Below are 22,189 nucleotides of genomic sequence, written 5' to 3'. Positions count from 1 at the left end.
CCGCACACATCCCCGCACACATCCCCGCACACATTCCGACATCCCCGCACACATCCCCGCACACAGCCCGACATCCCCGCACACAGCCCCGGACCGCACGCCGTTTTTTTTATTTATTTATTTTACTGCAGAGTATAGACACGCCCACCGGCTGCTGTGATTGGGTGCAGTGAGACACCTGTCACTCAGCGTGGGGGCGTGTCTCACTGCAACCAATCATAGGCGCCTGTGGGCATGGAAAGCAGGGAACATGAGATGGCTGTGTACAGAGCACAGCGCGCCCGCCGGTATAAAGGCTCGGTCACGCTGTGCAGGCCGGCCAATCACTGCAATTCCACAACTAACAGGGCTGTGGCATTGCAGTGGTCTGCCAGCCAATCCCTGCATGAGGGCTGGCTCTCAAAAGAGCGCCAACATGCAGGGATGAAGACCACGAGTACAGCACGAGTATCGCGAGATTACTTGGTCCCCGCCGAGTAGCCCGAGTACAGTGATACTCGTGCGAGTACCGAGTAGTAACAAGCATACTCGCTCATCACTAGTCTTAATCATGGAATGGCATTCCATGATTAAGACCTATTTAGGTTGAAACGCGTAGGAAACAGCTCCTCTGTCTTGCCTTTCTATTTTTGTCTTGCTTGGATGGAATATTTTTATCATCAATAAAGAATCTGCTTTTAAAGAAAATCTACTTTCTCCTGGAGTTGCTGGAATTTCTCCTTTTCTTCATGTGTTCTCACCCAGGTCAGGGTGTTTCCGTGCACCAGAGGTAAGACTTGGGAGTGAAGAGGGGAGGGCTGAAGTTTCTTCTCTTTTTTGACAGTAGGTTTGTTGGTATGAAGCCACTCAGGGGGAGTGGCTTCGGTTGGATGGGAACTTGTGGGCGGAGGTCCTGCAGGGCAGCCCAGGCTCTGCCCCCCCCCACAGATTGGCCTCTCGCCCCGGCACCCTGCAGGCATTGGCAACTCGCCCACGCCACGCCCCGCCCCCCCTCACGCAATAGACGTTAGCTCTCGCCCCCCCCCCCCCGCATTGCCCGAACTGACACGGTCACGGAGCCACGAATCCCAGGTGAGTACTGTACTCCCCCCCCCCTTTCCCCCCTCACCAACGGGAGCCCACATCAGCGTACGCCGCCGCCGTATGCTGGTGTTGGCTCCCGTGCGAGCGGGGGACGTGTTGCGCTGGTAACCATGCTTGCATAGTTACCAGTAAATCAAGGTCCTGCAGCGGCGGGACTTCCACACGCACAAACATAACAGCACACACACACGCATACACACACACATCAGATCGCACTCACTCTCACAAACACCTCACACACACCTCACACACACCTCACACACACCTCACACACACCTCACACACACATCGCATCCACATACTCACAGCATCCGGCGATATCGCTTGCTTCTCGGCCTCGATACTGTGCTGTTGTGATCTTCCAGGACCTGACGGAGGATCACATGGCCAGAGGCATGTGGTATGTCCGGATGTTGTGAGTATCAGCGCGTATGTGCGATATCGTCAGTGTCTGTGTGTGTGAGTGGATGCGATCGGGTGTGTGTGAGTGGATGCGATCGGGTGTGTGTGAGTGGATGCGATCGGGTGTGTGTGAGTGGATGTGATCGGGTGTGTGAGTGTCGGCAGAGGAGCACGGCGTGCTGGAGGAGGCTGGGAGCAGAGAGGCTGATCATGGGGAAGGCTGGGAGGAGAGAGGCTGATGATGGGGGAGGCTGGGAGGGGGAGGCTGATGCTGGGGGAGGCTGGGACGAGGGAGGCTGATGCTGGTGGAGGCTGATGCTTGGGGAGGCTGATGCTGGGGGAGGCTGGAAGGAGAGAGGCTAATGCTGGTGGAGGCTGATGCTTGGGGAGGCTGATGCTGGGGGAGACTGGGAGGGGAAGGCTGATGCTGAGGGAGGCTGGGAGGAAGGAGGCTGGGAGGAGAGAGGCTGTTCCTGGGGAAGGCTGGGAACGGGAGGCTGATGCTGATGGAGGCTGGAAGGAGTGAGGCTGATGCTGGGGGAGGCTGGAAGGAAAGAGGCTGATGCTGGTGGAGGCTGATGCTTGGGGAGGCTGATGCTGTGGGAGACTGGGAGCGGAAGGCTGATGCTGAGGGAGGCTGGGAGGGGGAGGCTGGGAGGAAGGAGGCTGGGAGGAAGGAGGCTGGGAGGAGAGAGGCTGAACCTGGGGAAGGCTGGGAAGGGGAGGCTGATGCTGGGGGAGGCTGGAAGGAGAGAGGCTGATGCTGGTGGAGGCTGATGCTTGGGGAGGCTGATGCTGGGGGAGACTGGGAGCGAAAGGCTGATGCTGAGGGAGGCTGGGAGGAAGGAGGCTGGGAGGAGAGAGGCTGATCCTCGGGAAGGCTGGGAAGGGGGAGGCTGATGCTGAGGGAAGCTGGAAGGAGAGAGGCTGATGCTGGGGGAGGCTGGAAGGAGAGAGGCTGAGGCTGGGAGGAGAGAGGCTGATGCTGGGGAAGGCTGATGCTGAGAGAGGCTGGGAGGGGAAAGCTGATGCTGGGGAAGGCTGGGAGGACGGAGGCTGGGAGGAGAGAGGCTGGCCTGGGGAAGGCTGGGAGAGGGAGGCTGATGCTGGAGGAGGCTGGAAGGAAAGAGGCTGATGCTGGCGGAGGCTGATGCTGGGGGAGGCTGGAAGGAGAGAGTCTGATGCTGGTGGAGGCTGATGCTTGGGGAGGCTGGGAGAGGGAGGCTGATGCTGAGGGAGGCTGGGAGGAGGGAGGCTGGGAGAGGTAGGCTGAGAGAAGAGAAGCTGATGCTGGGGGAGGCTGATGCTGGGGGAGGCTGGGAGAGGGAGGCTGATGCTGGGGGAGGGTGGGAGGAGGGAGGCTGGGAGGAGAGAGGCTGATGCTGGGGAAGGCTGGGAGGAGAGAGGCTGATGCTGGGGACAGAGAGGAGAGGCTGATGCTGGGAGGAGAGAGGCTCATGCTAGGATGAGAGAGGCTGATGCTGGGAGGAGAGAGGCTGATGCTGGGAGGAGAGAGGCTGATGCTGGGGGCAGAGAAGCTGATGCTGGGGGCAGAGAGGCTGATGCTGGTGCAGCATGGGGGATGGAGCACGATGGGGGGTGCGCAGCATCGGGGATGGAGCATGATGGGGAGTTCACAGCATGGGGGATGGAGCACGTTTGGGAGTGCGCAGCATGGCGGGTGGAGCACGTTTGGGAGTGCGCAGCATGGGAGATGGAGCACGATAGGGGGTGCGCAGCATAGGGGATGGAGCACGATGGGGAGTGCGCTGCATGGGGGATGGAGCACGATGGGGAGTGCGGAGTATGGCGGATGGAGCACGTTTGGGAGTGCGCAGCATGGCGGATGGAGCACGTTTGGGAGTGCGCAGCATGGCGGATGGAGCACGTTTGGGAGTGCGCAGCATGGGAGATGGAGCACGATGGGGGGTGCGCAGCATAGGGGATGGAGCACGATGGGGAGTGCGCTGCATGGGGGATGGAGCACGATGGGGAGTGCGCTGCATGGGGGATGGAGCACGTTTGGGAGTGCGCACCTCCCCCCAAAACACACACACACACACGCGCGCGCGCGCACTGCACAACACACCACACACCACACATCACACACACACACACACACACACTGGGAACCACAAACAACTGCCCTACACAGACACCCACACACACAGACAACGCTGCGCACACACCAGCACCCAACACCACAAACACCGCGGCACACACAAATATACGCACATACCGCACAACACACACATTGCACAAAACATACCTCCCCCCAAAACACACCACACACACACAAACCGCGCAACACACACACAACGCTACAGACACACAGCGCTCAACAAACAACGCAACACACGCAAACACATACAACACCGCTCTCACCCCCCGTCACACCCAGACAACACCCAGAACATGTACAGCCCCTACACAAACACTTGGTAACTACACACAACAACATCTATATATATATATATATAGTATATATATATATATATATATAACAAAAATCATACATGAACTACACAATACATAAATTCTAGAATACCCGATGCGTAGAATCGGGCCACCTTCTAGTAAACAAAATAAGTCTCTGACCCTCTCTCACAGAGAAGATAAGGTCCAAGACACAGCTCTGGTCCCAACGGATTAACATATTACCCTGACGAGTTCATGCATATACATCCCATTAATGTGTAGGCAGAGTCAAGTCTGTAATTCATTAATCTGCCCTAAGGATAAAGCAAATTAAAAGGATACCCAGTACATTACAATGAGACAGGAAATTAAAGTCCGGGGAGTGAACAGTCCAGACGAGTATATGTATCCATATCCTATTGGTGTATAGGTAGAATGATATATATATTGACGAACTATTATTTGCCCAAGAGGAAACCAGAGAAATATCAGATATAGTACGGTAAGGAGATTGCTTGCAAAACCCAAAGAACAAAGCCTTATCATGAGCACTAGGCTCAATGCGAATGTGCAATACCATAGAAGATTGAATCCCTGTTTGGGATCATTATTGACGACTCAAAGAGTGGGTATCCCGAATATGTTGATCAAACCATCCTCAAAGGGAATAACATTCATGTGAAACACAAAAATAGAGAAAACCACAAAATTGTGGAAACCAAGCATGTATAGGGGAATCCGCACCTAAACATGTAAGGCTTATAGGTCAAGACCATGTAAAATAAATATTACTCAATAGGTTTGTACAGGACCTAGTTTGATACAAGCCCAATCAGACGAAGCTATAGTAGTAAATAACACCTAAAGAGAAAGGTGTAATATGGACCCTTCCCAGAGTCTGCATGTCCCAACATGAGGACACACAGAGAGTATAACACTTAGTCCCAGGTCCATAGTTGTAATTCCTTCATCCTTATAACATAGAGTTATAGACCACAGTCCTTGTTTAACCTTTCTTTCCACGGCACCATGTTCAGGTTGTTGTCCCTAGGATCCGGCCAAGGCGTCTATAATACTCCATCGAGACAAGCCCAATGGCACCGAATGGAGAAGAAGCGATCCTAGGGATTTGGCCCGGTATCCTCTTCGCTTCCTGTTTCCAATTATCTTTCATCTTTGTTGTCCTTCCTTCTTCTTCGCTTGATCAAATTGCTCTTCTTGACAGGTACGGGAAACTAATAAAAAGAGGAAACGGACAAGGTGAAGAAATTTATGCAAACCCACAGTTTCAGATAATGTTATAGAATCCGGTATAAAGTAACTCCTCGTTCAGACCATGTGGAGCCAAGCTCTTAAGGGTGTATATCCATCGGGATTCCTTCTGTAAGAGCTCCTTAGTGCAGTTCCCACCCCTGAGGTTGTTTGACGGAGTCAACAATGAGGACCTTAATTGTCTTGTATCGCCCCCCATGATGGGTGAGAAAGTGGGCAGCCACTGAGGTGAGCACTTTGCCCTTCTTTAGGTCCGTACTGGTCGTGTTAATGCTTGAGAAGTGCTGTTGAACCCTCCTTCTTACCTCTTGCGTGGTTTCGCCTACATACACTTTAGGGCAGCTGCAAATAAGGACATAGACTGCATTCCTGGTCCGGCAGTTGTAATATGCCCCAGAAGTGATTTGCCTAGGAGGAATCGATAAGGAGATATGGTCCCCAGCTACCATGTAAGGACACACTGTACATGCTCCACAGGGAAAAGTTCCTCTCAATTTAATACCTGTGCCCAGACTCTGTTTTGGTCTAGTAAAGTGGCTGCTGGAGAGAATGCCCCGTAAATTCTGGGCTTTCCTTGCTACAAGTCTGGGTTTTTCACCTAAGAAGGGGATCAGCTTTTTATCACTCCGCAAGATGTCCCAGTTGTTGTGAAGCAGACCATAGAGATCTTGCCACTGGTTGTTAAAGGGCGTGATAATACTCACTATCGCCTGTTTTTTACGTATTTTCGGTTGGAGTAAAGTTTGCCGTTCCATAGTCTTGCAGGTTTGCAGAGCTCCAGAGACCACTCTCCTCGGGTATCCCCTTTTGCAGAATCTGTTGGTCAAATCAAGGGCATGTGACTCGAAATCAATACTTTCACTACAATTCCTTTTCACGCTCATAAACTGTCCTTTGGGAATACCATTTTTGACATGTGTAGGATGAAAACTGCTATAGTGTAGCAGGCTGTTAGTAGCTGTTGGTTTACGGTATAAGGTCGTGCGAATAGCACCTTCTACCTTAGTGATCTGGAGATCAAGAAACTCGACTGTCTTGGTAGCAATGCTAGAAGTCAACCTGATATTAAGGATGTTATCATTCAGGGTGGCAATAAAGGATTCGCATTGCTCCAGAGTTCCCGACCAGAAAAACAGAATATCATCGATATACCTAAACCAACGAACCACATTAGTTTTGTATTGTTCGAGAGTATAGACCTGTGTCTCCTCCCACCACCCTAAGAAGATGTTAGCATAGGGTGGCGCGCAACAAGCCCCCATAGCGGTCCCGGACGCCTGGCGGTAATACACCCTATCAAACAGGAAGTAATTCCTATCCAGCACTAGATAGAGTAAGTCCAGAATGAAGGAATCGTGCCTCCTATTCCCAGTTGTTCTATTATCCAGAAAGAAAGAAACTGCCCTTGATCCCAACTCATGGTTGATTGAGGTGTATAGCGATTCTACATCAAGTGTAACCAAGAGGACTTCAGGTGCAACCTCCAGATGTGCCATTGGGCTTGTCTCGATGGAGTATTATAGACGCCTTGGCCGGATCCTAGGGACAACAACCTGAACATGGTGCCGTGGAAAGAAAGGATAAACAAGGACTGTGGTCTATAACTCTATGTTATAAGGATGAAGGAATTACAACTATGGACCTGGGACTAAGTGTTATACTCTCTGTGTGTCCTCATGTTGGGACCTGCAGACTCTGGGAAGGGTCCATATTACACCTTTTTCTTTAGGTATTATTTACTACTATAGCTTCGTCGGATTTGGCTTGTATCAAACTAGGTCCTGTACAAACCTATTGAGTAATATTTATTTTACATGGTCTTGACCTATAAGCCATACATGTTTAGGTGCGGATTCCCCTATACATGCTTGGTTTCCACAATTTTGTGGTTTTCTCTATTTTTGTGTTTCACATGAATGTTATTCCCTTTGAGGATGGTTTGATCAATATATTCGGGATACCCACTCTTTGAGTCGTCAATAATTATCCCAAACAGGGATTCAATCTTCTATGGTATTGCACATTCGCATTGAGCCTAATGCTCATGATAAGGCTTTGTTCTTTGGGTTTTGCAAGCAATCTCCTTACCGTACTATATCTGATATTTCTCTGGTTTCCTCTTGGGCAAATAATAGTTCGTCAATATATATATCATTCTACCTATACACCAATAGGATATGGATACATATACTCGTCTGGACTGTTCACTCCCCGGACTTTAATTTCCTGTCTCATTGTAATGTACTGGGTATCCTTTTAATTTGCTTTATCCTTAGGGCAGAATAATGGATTACAGACTTGACTCTGCCTACACATTAATGGGATGTATATGCATGTACTCGTCAGGGTAATATGTTAATCCGTTGGGACCAGAGCTGTGTCTTGGACCTTATCTTCTCTGTGAGAGAGGGTCAGAGACTTATTTTGTTTATAAGTATACCCCTCAAAGGTCTAATACTTTGTATTACTTACTTTTGCACTTGTCAAAATGAGTCTTAGTACCTGCTGGAAACTGCACATTATGAGAGGGTGTAGTGACTCTCTGTACCTGTACTTTATAAATTGGTATGATCAATAACGAAACTTTGCCTGTAAGATAGGAACAGAGATTCATTTGGTTCATATTTGATTATACCCCTCAAAAGGTGAATGATATTGTGTACCATCTACTCCACACTTGATGATTGAATCCTACTGTATGTGCAGAATCTGCTGAAAGCTGCATATATGGAGAAACAATAGTGACCTCCTGCGCTTGCGCTGTATGAACCTGCATATGTGTATATATTAGAGACGCTCCTATATCATAGGCCTATATGTAGTAGCCATAGCGTTATGCGCCGGGTAGGAATATGATTTGATAGCGCTATAAGCTTTTATGTCCAGCGCATGCGCAGTGTGAGATAGAGGCGGCTCTCTCTTTGTCATGTGATGTTAATCGGATTTGCTGGCGCTACATAAGTCCGTACAGATAATAAGCATTATATTCAAGCGCCGCCATATTATATACCTACAGCCAGCATGCTTAACGGTATGCGATGATGATTTTGTGAGCGCTGCCCGCTCTGACGGTCGGCGCATGCGCAGTACGAGTTGGGGGTTGCACTTTTTCATGTCATGTGACTCAAACAAGATGGCGGCTGCCATCAGAACGCTGCAAGCACATGAGACTCTCCAGCTGCGTTACTGGTAAGTGTTAATACATTCTCTTTATATATGACACATGAGGAAGTAAAGCACAGCTTTTCTCTTTCCCCTGAGGAAGCCACCCTTAGAGGTGGCGATACGCGTGGGATCATTCCTTTGGGAAACCCTTCTCCTTATGCCACTTCCACTTACATGGATTTTTCCATCTTATTGATATCTTACAGATAGTGAGTATAGACTGGGATATCCTAATGCTTTGTGCAGGCTTAATGTTCTGGTCTGTCTTAGGTGAAAATAGATCACTGGTTACTATGTGTTGATGTTGTCACAGTCGGAACTACACAGCTGGCTAAACTGCTCAGGACCCCAGGATTGATACTGTGTTACTCTATAGCATAGCAACCATTTATATAATTCCTTGGGGACCCTATGTAGCTTGCCATATCGCTAATGGTGTTATAATCCTCTGTTCTGTGGTATACTAAAACTGACTGTGCTACTTAATTCTAACCAAATTACAAAGCCAATGTATCGCATATAATGTGTAATTGTGTTTCAAATATTTATTGTGCATAAGGAGAAGTTATTGGTATTGTATATTCATACATATCCATACTTATATTAATGTTTCCCAATGTGTCAGGTGTATCATGCCATAGGCTTTTTTAAGTGTTTTTAACCATCGTCTGTGTGTGCTACGCTCCCGGTTTGGAGACATGTGGTTTTTGTACAATAAAGTAATTTTCTTATAAAACTTGATTTTGTGGTGATCCCGTATCTGGTATACCTTTTCTCTTTCCAATTTGGCATAGCTTTCTGTATACCTGGAGATCCCACGGGTTGGTGCCCTTCCTCCTTTTGTGTTCACCGCACACATCCCGACATTACCGCACACATCCCGACATCACCGCACACATCCTGACATCACCGCACACATCCCGACATTACCGCACACATCCCGACATTACCGCACACATCCCAACATCACCGCACACATCCCGACATTACCGCACACATCCCGACATTAAAGCACACAATCCAGACATCACCGCACACATCCCGACATTACCGCACACATCCCGACATCACCGCACACATCCCGACATTACCGCACACATCCCGACATTACCGCCCACATCTTCACCGCACACATTCCAACATTACCGCACACATTTTCACCGCACACGCCCCGACATCATTGCACACATCCCGACATCCCCGCATACATCCCAACACTATAGCCCTCATCATCAGAGCACCGGCATTACCTCAGTGACGTCCCCGCTGACAGCGCGATTCACTTCAGTTGCTGCGTGGAGCTCACATGAGCGGTGGTGTTCTACTGCAGCTCCTGTCAGCTTATTTTGTCTTTTATTCCAAATAAAGGATTTTTTCGGGTGTATGTGTTTATTTACTTTGACTTACAGGTTAATCATGGTATCTTGGGGAGACGCCTGCCATGATTAACCTAGGACTTAGTGGCAGCTATCGGCTGCTGCCATTAACTCCTTATCCCCTCGATTATTGCCATCACACCAGGGCAATTCGGGATGAGCCGGGTTGAGTCCCGGGACTGTCGCATCTAATGGATGCGGCAATTCCGGGCGGCTGCTGGCTGATATTTTTGGGCTGGGGGGCTCCCCATAACGTGGGGCTCCCCATCCTGAGAATACCAGCCTTCAGCCGTGTGGCTTTACCTTGGCTGGTATCAAAATTGGGGGTGACCGCACGCCGTTTTTTTTAAATCATTTATTTATTGTACTGCACGATATAGACCCGCCCACTGGCGGCTGTGATTGGTTGCAGTGAGACAGCTGTGACATCACAGGAAGACATCACCAGACTCAGCATGGGGACGGATCTGACTTCAACCAATCATAGGCGCCGGTGGGCGGGGGAAGCAGTGAATTCGAGATTGAATAATCGACGGCTGGCTTTTTCAAAAGAGGAAAAGTCGCCAGAGCAGTGTGAGTGTGTCTGTATATATGCAGCAGAGCAGTGTGTGTCTGTATGTATGCAGCAGAGCTGTGTGTGTGTCTGTATGTATGCAGCAGAGCTGTGTGTGTGTCTATGTATGCAGCAGAGCTGTGTCTGTATGTATGTATGCAGCAGAGCAGTATGTGTGTGTCTGTATGTACGTATGCAGCAGCAGTGTGTGTGTGTCTGTCCGTATGTATGCAGCAGAGCAGTGTGTTTGTCTCTGTATGTATGCAGCAGAGCAGTGTGTGTGTCTGTATGCAGCAGAGCTGTGTGTGTCTGTCTGTAGGCATGTATGATGTGTATCGATGTATGTCAGTGTATATGACTGTATAGATTTGTCTGTTTATATGTATTTTGAGAGTTTGTCATTAAATATGTATATGTACGTATCTGTGTATGTGTGTGTGTCTTCGTGTTTATGGGGCCCACTGGGACTCTTCCGCCCGGGGCCCACAAAAACCTGGAGCCGGCCCAGCTGGCGAACCTCAAACCATGAACCGCGCTCAACTCTACTCGAGGGTCTCCGGACCCGGGGGTCTCGCGGTCACTTCGATCAAAAAGTGAGTTTGTAGTGGTGGATGTAGGACGTATATGTACGGGCTGAGCCATATTAAGTTCGTGATGCCACCCTCGGTATGTGGTGAGGTTGGACACCACCGCTGCAGTGACGGGGCACCCGAGGGAGATGTTATGCAGCAACTTGTTAACCCTCCGTGGGCAGGGATGGTGGCCCCGGGACCCATTGGGGATTGGTGCAGGGAGATGGGCGACCGCAGGGTGCTGGTGTACTCACTATTGAAGGAAACACATGAGTCTCTGGTAAACCAAGGTGATGGTGGTCGATGCCCGCAGCCGGCTGCGTTCTGGTCCCCCACCCGGCTGGTGGTCTCTGTCTTTCTCCTGCACCTTTGTGTAATGGTGGACTGCCTGTGCTTGCAACTTCAGGAGTCAGCTCCCGGCTGGATGTGGCCTAAGGAGCCATTGCCGCAGACGCTGGCCCATGGGATCTCTGGGTCCTGGTAGTGACCTTTTATCCCCCTCGGTGGGCTGTTTTCTTCTAATAGGGACTTTGGGTGGGACAGGACCTCTAGTCCTGGCCTCAATTGGTGAATTAACCAGTTTCAGTAGCTTCTGGACTTGGCTTCAGGGTCCGAGTACCCCCCTGTGTGCTCCGGTTTCCGAGTCGGTTCCCCGGGTTGGTACCAGCGGGCCAGTACCCTGTCCCGATCCACCTCGGTTCCACCGAGCCGTCTTCCCGGCTCCTGCAGATGGAGACCGCCGTCTGCCTCCTAGCCAAAGACACCAGGGCTCCTACCCTGGCGCCGTTCAATTTGAGATATTCGCCTCTGCTGGAGCTGCACACAGATCTTGAGCTTCCTGCCACCCCTGGCAGGGTAACGGGTCAAAGTTTGCTTGCTGCTGGCCAACATAGGGCTTTTCGTCCCTCGGCTGATGGAATGCAGGCAGCTTGATCTCTTCCAAACCATCTTCCTCTACCCCTTCATCGGATAGGTGCGGCATTCGGGACAATGCATCCACGTTGGTGTTCTTGCGGCCGGCCCTGTACTTAATAGTGAAGTCATAGTTGGCTAGCCGGGCCACCCATCGCTGCTCCAGGGCCCCCAATTCTGCCGTGTCCAGATGCGTCAAAGGGTTGTTGTCCGTGTAAGCGGTGAACTTTGCCGATGCCAGGTAATGTTTGAACCTTTCTGTTATTGCCCAGACGAGTGCCAAGAACTCCAACTTGAAAGAGCTGTAATTCTCGGGATTCCTGCTTGTGTAAATGATCACCTTCTCCCTGCCATCTTGCATTTGGGACTGGACAGCAGCTAAGTCCACATTGCTGGCGTCTGTGTAAAGAATGAACGGGAGTCCATAGTTGGGATAGGCCAGGATTTCCTCCCCCATCAATTGAAGCCAGAAGGACATCCTCTCCAACCGTAATACCATCCAGCTTCCCTAATAGATCGGCTGTGTCACGTGTGTATGATGGAAGCGAAGTGACAAAGGGACGCAAAACCTCATCAATGTAAATGCCACTGTTTTGCGTAAATGAATCCACACCCGACACAATAGGACGGCCCTTCAACAGCTCCAGCCCCTTATGAACCTTGGGCAAGGTATAAAAGGTTGGCATGACTGGGCAAACGGGTTTCAAAAAATCAAATTCATTGTTGCTCAACAGGCCACTACTCCTTGCTTCCTCAAGTATCGTGAGTAAGGATGTTCTATAATCATCCAGAGGATTGGAGGTGAGTACTTCATATGTATGTCTATCTCTCAATACACGATGGCACATCTCAAGATATTTATCATGGCTCAAAATCACGAGGTTCCCACCCTTATCAGAGGGTTTTATTATTATATTCTCATTTTTTTCCAGATCCTGCAGTGCCAAAAACTCATCATCAGCAAGGTTACAGTCAACACCATCATTTCTACGGGGGATCTTTTTGAGGTCCCTCTCGACAAGGTTCAAAAACAAATCGATATTGGTGGTATATCTGCATCTGCTTCTGTAGTATCAGGTGGAGCAAAGACACCATCTTTTTTAGAGCAGGGGGTCTCCCGGGCTTACCATCTAAGGAACCGGGTGAATTAATGGCTGAGCCAATACAAGGTGGAGGGCTAAATAGGAGTCAAATTATTAATTTATCCAACTTTATTCCCAATGAGAAGCAGTATAACATCTTAAGAAAGGGTCTTTCATTCGTACCCACGAATGATTTTAATTGCTTTCATTGGGTTAAGGATATACAGCTCTGCGGGAGAAAATTAAAATGGAGAAAATTCTTCCTTAAAAATGATAGAGAGAGCTGTAGGAGGTTGGGATTATCTGATGATGACATAGAGGGATTTCGGTCTCTCATGGGACTCCTTCAAGAACAGGACATTGCTAATAGTAATGGACGTGGCCCCTTCACTAAGCTAAAAGCCAAAAGTGTGAGGATGCCCCCGCAGGGTGATACCACCAATATCGATTTGTTTTTGAACCTTGTCGAGAGGGACCTCAAAAAGATCCCCCGTAGAAATGATGGTGTTGACTGTAACCTTGCTGATGATGAGTTTTTGGCACTGCAGGATCTGGAAAAAAATGAGAATATAATAATAAAACCCTCTGATAAGGGTGGGAACCTCGTGATTTTGAGCCATGATAAATATCTTGAGATGTGCCATCGTGTATTGAGAGATAGACATACATATGAAGTACTCACCTCCAATCCTCTGGATGATTATAGAACATCCTTACTCACGATACTTGAGGAAGCAAGGAGTAGTGGCCTGTTGAGCAACAATGAATTTGATTTTTTGAAACCCGTTTGCCCAGTCATGCCAACCTTTTATACCTTGCCCAAGGTTCATAAGGGGCTGGAGCTGTTGAAGGGCCGTCCTATTGTGTCGGGTGTGGATTCATTTACGCAAAACAGTGGCATTTACATTGATGAGGTTTTGCGTCCCTTTGTCACTTCGCTTCCATCATACACACGTGACACAGCCGATCTATTAGGGAAGCTGGATGGTATTACGGTTGGAGAGGACGTCCTTCTGGCTTCAATTGACGTGGAGGCTTTATATAGCAACATACCTCACACCTTGGGATTAAAAGCAATTGAATATTATCTAAATACAAGAACTAGGGAGCACCAGGATCACAATCGATTCCTGTTGGAGCTACTGGATTTGTTATTACATCATAACCTCTTTAAATTCGACGGTAAGTACTTCCACCAGCTCAGGGGGACAGCTATGGGGAGCCCTTGTGCTCCCTCGTATGCTAACCTCTTCCTGAGCTGGTGGGAAGAAACCGTCGTCTTTATGGATGGGGACCACTGGTGGCAGCCACACATTTTGTTGTGGTCAAGATATATAGACGACGTATTCGTCTTATGGTCACGGTCCAGTGCATCATTTGTGAGGTTTGTAGAGCTGCTTAACGTGAATGAACTAAATCTTCATTTCACCTTTGAGGCAGATACCAAAAGAACTGCCTTTTTTGGATGTGATTATCAAAAAAGAGCCAGACGGGGTCCTCTCCACCAGCACCTATCGTAAACCCACCTCAACTAATAATCTCTTGAGGTGGGATAGTCATCATCCATTCCCATTAAGGAATGGCATTCCCAAAGGTCAATACCTCCGGCTGAGACGGAACTGCTCGACCATGGAGACGTATCAGTCTCAGGCGAGGGATATGACCAGACGTTTTGTAGATAGAGGCTACCCCCCTAAAGTATTACATCAGGCGAGGGACTATGCTGAAAAACAGGATAGGACGGTACTTCTACATGGTTGTGGTAGTAAAAGGAAGGAGGAGGAAGACATCACCAGACTGATTGGTACATTTGATTGCCAGAGCGAGCGGGTTCGCAGAGTGCTTTTCAAGCATTGGGACATTCTTACTCTGGATCCCGATCTAAAGCACATGATCTCACAGAGACCGAGTATCACGTACAGGAAAGGGAGGTCCCTCAGGGACAGATTGGTCCATAGTTGTTACACCAGACCAAAACCCCCCGGTACGTGGCTGGATAGAGGCATATGCGGTTTTTACAGATGTGGAGACTGTTCATATTGTAACACCATGAGACCTGCGAAGTCCACAAGAAGCTCAAAAAATGGGAGAGAGTTCTTCCTAAGGTCCTTTGCTAATTGCAAAACGATGGGATTGATATATGTGGCCACGTGTACTTGTCCCATGGATTATGTGGGTAAGACAAAGAGGGAGTTGCGAAGGAGGGTTGGAGAACATCTTGGCGATATACGGAACAAACGAGACACCCCCCTGGGGAGGCATATGAACTCTCAGCATGGGGGCAACATTCATGAAGTAAAATTTCAGGTATTTGAGGTGGTGAAGAGTATTCCCAGAGGTGGTGATCATGATAAGACTCTGTTGAGAAAGGAATGTGAATGGATCTTCAGGATGGAGTCTGTACAGCCTGGAGGTTTAAATGAGCAGATTTCATACGCCTGTTTTCTCTGATTCTTGGAGTTGATTCCAGGGGTCCCTGGGGTTGGCTGGCCCGAATCCTGTAATAGGGAGGTAATATTGATATAACGCACATGTATACATGTGAATGAGATCCAGATTGGTGCTGGAGTGGGTGCTCTGCCCCTCTGCCTGTCTGCCCCCCCCCTCCCCATCTCCCATTCCCGGCATGCGCCCCATACCTGCCTGCCTGTCCCTCTTCCTTGGATATCCCTTCCTACCTAATGGTGCTCTCTCGATGTAAATTTGGTGGTGTGATGTTATATCATATGGTCACTAGTGTGACACCTGGGTTGTTATAAGTATAACCCAAATGTGTGTACAGGACGTCGCCAGATTGAGACAGGATCGTATATGAACCTGCACCTTAAGAGTTAATAGATGCTCGTCAGACTCTGGGGGTAATGTTTCCTCCCCCCGTCTCACCCACTGATAAGCAATAGTTAACATCCCACTGTGGGAGTGGTTGAGGGATATTATCTACCGTGGGGCGGGGTTGTTGATGTTGTTCCCCGTCTTAGCGTCCGGCCGCATGTACCCTTGTGACGTCATTTCCGGGTACCGGTCTCTGACGTCACTTCCGGTTCCGCCTGGCGATCCGATTGTGGAACGCAAGCGGCGCCACACTGTGGAACGCATCGGGGAGCGTTCCCGGAGACATCGAGCCAGTGTATATGATTTTGAAACAGGAGGTGTGTGAACGGAACATGTGGTTTACCGGTGCGGTAACCGTGTATCCTCATGGACACCTCTTCTGTATATATTGGTGAAGGGATTATAACATCTGACTATGGATCTTATTCTAACATCATGAGGGCATGGTTTGCTGTGGTGGGGGGCGTGCCTGGGCGTGGGGAGGGAGGTTGGGCTGATTGGCTGGGGATGGGGGCGGCCCACTACCGGCAAGGTTTAAAAGGAGAACTAAGAGCATCGGTTCTCCCCCCTTATCCTGACATTATGCTGTCCTGAAACCGGTTGGCAAGCCTTGTACCAAGCCTCCTGATGATCCGTGTCCGGGGAAACGCGTTGAGGCAGAACCGGGGCATTTCTGGGACTCACACATGAACCCTCCTCACACGATAAGTGTTTGATGTATTTGACTAACCTCAATGACCATGTTTGGGTGTTTTTAGGCAACTGCACTAGGTATGCGCTGATATATTTTGTACATGAGCAAACCGGCCGTCTGCATCAGTCAGCATCGTAGGTCAGGGGGTGTTCATATATTTGTACACTTTAATGCAGTGAGCACCTTTAGGCTCCTCATTGTGCATACCAAGAGGTAATTTTGGTCATCTAATATATGTGATTGCCGTTGACATTGTCTCTTGGGGTCATAGAGGACTATACATTTAGTGTATCTGATATCTATGGTCTGCATTATTACCCCAGGATCACCAATGACATTGGAGGTGGTCTGAACCTGGTGTTCATGTGTGGCTGTCCCAATCTCTCTGTCCACTGAAGTATGAGTGTACCCTGTTTATGACCCTTGACTTTATCTGTCTTTTACCACCTATGTGAGGGTTTGTTTAGGGATATCATAGGGCCAGCCACCGCGGAGTGGGGGCGCCATTTTCGCAGTTATCAGGGTGCCGACCCCCGCGGTAGGTAGTGGACAGGAGGGAGGGTCATTGTAAAGGGTAAGCATTTTACCTTCTTCCCTCTTTATTTTCTTTATAATTAATTTGCACAAAGGTTGTGGATTTTAATAAGTATCAATAAAAATTTAAAAATTTTAAAAGGGTTATATGAATAGTTACACAACACCCCCCTTCTTTTTCATATGGCCAACCTCCAGGCAAGAGGGTTCTGGACTTTGGGACTCTTTAGTGTGGACTGGTGAGAAAGGGGCTGTGTTCTGCAACATTTAAGAAATGTGCCTCCCTGTAAAGGGACAAAATGTTTTAAAATTTTATGCAATGTTTTGTTCTTACGTTTACAGAAACAGAAAAATAAAAACCGGTGACGGACAGCCCGAGGACGGACTGTGTTTTACCAAGTGGGAGTGTGATGCCCTGACAAAATCAGGTTGCCACAGGAGACTGCATCCATCTTCCAGATGCAGAACTCTCTCCTCCTTGTCCTACTAACACAACCCCACACAGGTACAAATACCAGCCACAAAAGCCTAGTCACCCCCTCAGGACAATAGGGACACATCAGTGGGCGGGGCCAGGCAGATGGTGACACCCACCTAGGGGTTCTGAGGTGTTAGGGGAGGGAACAAGTCAGTTAGAGTCTGGACAGTGGAAATGAGAGGAGTGCAGTGGTAGTCGGGGGTTGTAGCTCCCAGACTACCGGACTACCTGAGCTGACTAGATGGCAAACGGCAGAGCAGGGCCATAGGCGGCAGAGATCCGGTCGCGGGAGACCTTAAGTGTACCGGCGCAGGGTTGTAGCCCACCAGTGCCGACAGCGGGAATCCGGTCCGGAGGCCATGCACAGTCGGGGTACCTGGACCCTAGGACGAGGACAGCTTCAAGCACCTTTCCAATCAACCAGCAGGGGACAAGATTCCAGATCTTGTCCCACTAGGATCCCAGATAGAGTGAGACGGACGCCCAACACGGGGGATAGGGCGTCTGCAAGTGCCTGCAAAAATCCCAAGGGTCAGATCTTGCGGGCCACAGCTCCCACAGCAAAGATACCAGGAGTGGACTTTTCCCGTTTCATGCGGACTAGTCAACACACGAGACACCAAACTAGAGTGCAGGAGGAAGGGCCCCTGTTCTGTTCACCGGTGTACGGGACCCGAGCACACCTCTCCAGAGGCTACCGGTATCCGGCACTTATATACTATCTGGACTCTGTGTGATTTATTCAAAAACAGTGAGTACACCGGTATCATCCGGTCCAGCCTCCAGACACTGTGTCCCAGTACACTACCCCACCTACACCTGGGCCACGGGACAACACTTCCCCTACCCGTGGAGGGGATACCATCCTGCTGCCCTGTTCCATCAGCCCCGGGCACCCCATACCAAGGCAGCGGCGGTGTCACCAACAATCACCACAACCCACGGGTGGAATCACTGACAAACTCTCCCCTATAAATAACCTCTTTATTGAGTTGTGGGTGACGGACTGCTGCACGAGCCCCAGATTCGGCTGCCACTCGAGCCACAGCCACGATCCCGGATCCGAGCGTCTCGAATAGCCCCCCTGCCATGGTCTGTGCCCCCGCCCGCGACAGATGACGGCATCATCAGTGTTAACTATTTTACTAGCCATTTCTAAACTCTGCAGAAGGGTGCAGAGGTCCTCAATCTGTGCCCACTCTGCAACCATGATTTTCCCCATGACTGGACCAGGCTATGCATCATAATATAGTGCTGCCATAATCGCTGCAACATGTGCAGAGGGAATTCCAACGTGTCGGTACATCTCAATTCAACCAGTTAACCAGTAGGCTGAAAGACATCTGTGGCAATGCAAGTCGATTAGCTACATAATGCAGCAGAAGTGAGCATGCACCAACCGTTTCTTCTGCAGCAGCGCATCTGTGTCGCCCTGGCCTAACCAGGTACTCACAGAAAGAGTTAATCCTCCTTGGTACCACCTGATCCCACATCGGTGCAGTGAAGAAGCCGCACCATCCCCCCAGTGTAGCAACTGAAAAGAGCAGAGTGGGAGGAGTTGAGGGTCAGTTGGAGAAATGAGTGAGAGGAGAGCAGACAGGGGTTGTAGCTCCTGGGCTACTGGGGAAGTGAAGAAAGGTGAAAGCTGAGTTCTAGGAGCTGAAGTGGAGAGTAGGCTCAGGGGAACCCGTGGTGGACCAGGGCAGGGTGGTGGCCCACCGGTAGTGTGCACGGGAACCCGGACTTGTGCAGAGAAAGGATTTCCCCCGTCCAAAACCGAGGAGGAAAAGGTGACTGTCAGCTGGAGTGCAGGAGAGAGAGGGCCCTGCTTCTTGTACCAGGTGTAGGATCTGAACACCCCCGCACCAAAGGCCTACGGACACTGGCAATTTCTGGTTAAGTACTGGACTCTGAGTATTTCTTCCATCTGTGTTTACTGACCCTCCACATCAATACAGCCTCATCCAGCACCACGACTACCAACTGTAAGTGCTCTACTTCCTGCCTCCTAAAGACTGGTCCCTGCAACCTCTCACATTACACCGGGTCGCGGGGCCACAATCCCTACCCACCAAGGGGTTAACAACAAGCTGCCATCCCATCGCCCCGGGTGTCCCACAACAGCAGCGGTGGTGCCAAATCTCACCAGCCACCGTGGGTGGTGTCACAGACAGGTTACTACCATCCCCGTACAAATATGTCCCCTTTTAGTTGGAGTGTCCATGTGACTCCTGGGTTCGGCAGGATCCCTCGAGCCGTACTGTAGATCCAGATCCGAGCATCTGCTGGCACGGGGGCGGCACACCTTCAGACCTGGATAATGGCCTAGAAATTGCTATACAACCAGGTTGAGGATGTGGGTCATGCAAGGCACGTGTTTGAAGTTGCCCTGGCATAGGGCCACCACCAGATTTGCACTGTTATCGCACATGCTCTTCTCTGGCTTCAGGTTCAGTGGAGACAGCCATTGCTCAAACTCGGCCTGGATAGTTGTCCACAGCTCATCAGCTGTGTGTCTGCCTTCTCCAGTGTATTTTAATTTCAACAAATCCTAATTGCAGTCAGCCCTGGCTGTACTGTACCGAGGTTGGAGTGATTTTGTCTGCACTTTTGGAAAGCATGTTACATTAAGGGAGAGGATGAGGGCACAAATGGAGGCCGTGGAGGAGGTGGAGGAGGCAGAAGCAATGGAGGAAGTGGTAGATACAAAGGTTTGTCCCGCAAACCTTAGGGATTTGAAGACTCGTGGAGCAGCCCCTTGTCCGCCTGCCTCGGCAGCCACCAGAGTCACCCAGTGCCCAGTCAGTGAGATGTAATACCCTGGCCATGCTTGCTCATCCAGATGTCAGTGGTGAAATGCACCGTCAGACACAGAGTTTTTCAAGGAACGGGTGATGTTATCTGCTTCATGCTGGTGTAGCGCTAGCACAGCTTTATTAGAGAACTAACAGAGACTGGACAACCGGTACTGGGGGACTGCCACGGCTATCACGTTTTGGAAATCGTCTGTAACCACCAGGTGGAAAGGCAGCATTTCCGTGGCCAACAATTTAAATATGGGGAAGTTCAACCTCTTAGCTTTGGCATGTGTAGGAGGAAATAATCTTTTATGTGACCACTATTGTGAGACTGAGGGCTGGCTACTTTGCCGAGAGGGTGGAGTAGGGTGTAAACAACAAACTGGACTGTGAGGGAGGCGTAGATGGAGTGTTATTGTGGTTTGAGAAAGATGTGGTGAGATTGGTGTCTGACATAATTCAAAAACACCAGGCACATCCACTTACGTAACAGCTGACGGGCTTTCACTCACCATTACTGTAGCAGGAAAACAAGGGGAGGTTCTGTAGCTACAGATCTGTGTGAGAACTCTTGCCATGGAGATGGAGGAGGAAGAAGCAGCAGATGCGGTTGATGTGGCAGCCGGAAGTTGGGAACGGCCGCTAGGCTGTATTTTAGCCAGTGAGATTTATAGAATAACACATGTTATTGCGTGGAACGTGGATCGCATCAGCTCATATAGGGTGCACCAGGAAGTGTAAGGAGTGGGGACTGGCGCATGCGCACTACCAACGAACTGGTACTTAATGCATAGTGTGATTTTTACATTGTAGGATGCACATATTAAATAGACAGCTTTGCCCATTATATATATTAATCAGAAAAAAACGTTACCAACCAGCTGGTTATCTATACTTGATGGTGACAATTTATACATAGTTATGTATTATGCAGAGAGAACATAATATACAGATATTACCTATACAGTCACATTTGAATCGTTTAGATGTGAAGACCATAAAAACCATGCAGAGATCGGGACAGAAAACACTGCCACAAACCACTGAGTTTATAATCACACCAATATATTAAATTAAATTTTGGAATGTTCTCTGCATAGCACCGCCATTACTGCGGAATTTCTATAGAACATTTCAGAATATTCTTAAAATATCTTTAACGAATCTTTCAAAAAATCTTCATTCAATTTTCAACAAAGTTTTAACAAATTCCAAAATATTTTTGTCTAAAAAACCCTCCACAAAAATAACATTATCAGAAAACGCATTATATGACATGTATATTAAATCCAGATCTTTATCCTTTTTCTCAGTGCATATATATTGTTGTCACACTTCCAGATTCAACTCTTATTGCTTGTAGAGAGTAAATACTGGCTGGTTAATGCATATATGGTCCCATTGTGAAAACATATTAGGACTGCTCATCTAGAACTGAAACAACAAAATGTTAAAATCAAAAAGGCTACCAGACTAAAACCATACCCACCCATAAAAAACCCCAATTGAGACAATATAGAGGACTCAGTTTGTGAGATGTTTCCTAAATCATCACAAAAAGGAGCCAAAGCCATCACTTTCATTTAGTCCTTGCGGGACCAAAGAACCTAACCTGTAGATCCATCTTCACTCCAATCTAGCCAAAGCATGACTTAAATCACCTCCTCTTGGCCCAAGACATATTTGATCTATGACCCGAAATTTCAGGCCGTTTGGATTACAATTGTGGTACCTTTTGAAATGCCTTGGTATGGTTTTTAATAGAGATGGGTCTTCTATGGTACGGGCATTTCTGATCTCTTTTAGGTGTTCTAAAGCTCTCACTTTGACCTCCCGTGTTGTAAGGCCAATATATATTTTGGCACATCGGCAATCGGCCTGATATACAACTCCACTTGAGGAACAGTTTAGTATTTTCCAAATACCTAACGTACGTGTTCCATCATGATTTTCAAAGGATTTTGTTTTAATACAATTACCGCAGGCCTTACACAGGCCACACGGGTAAAAGCCATTTA

The sequence above is a fragment of the Anomaloglossus baeobatrachus genome, chromosome 7 (assembly GCF_048569485.1).
Source record: "Anomaloglossus baeobatrachus isolate aAnoBae1 chromosome 7, aAnoBae1.hap1, whole genome shotgun sequence".
Classification (NCBI taxonomy): Eukaryota; Metazoa; Chordata; class Amphibia; order Anura; family Aromobatidae; genus Anomaloglossus; species Anomaloglossus baeobatrachus.
The sequence above is the reverse complement of the archived record's forward strand: the minus strand, read 5'-3'. Positions refer to the sequence as shown.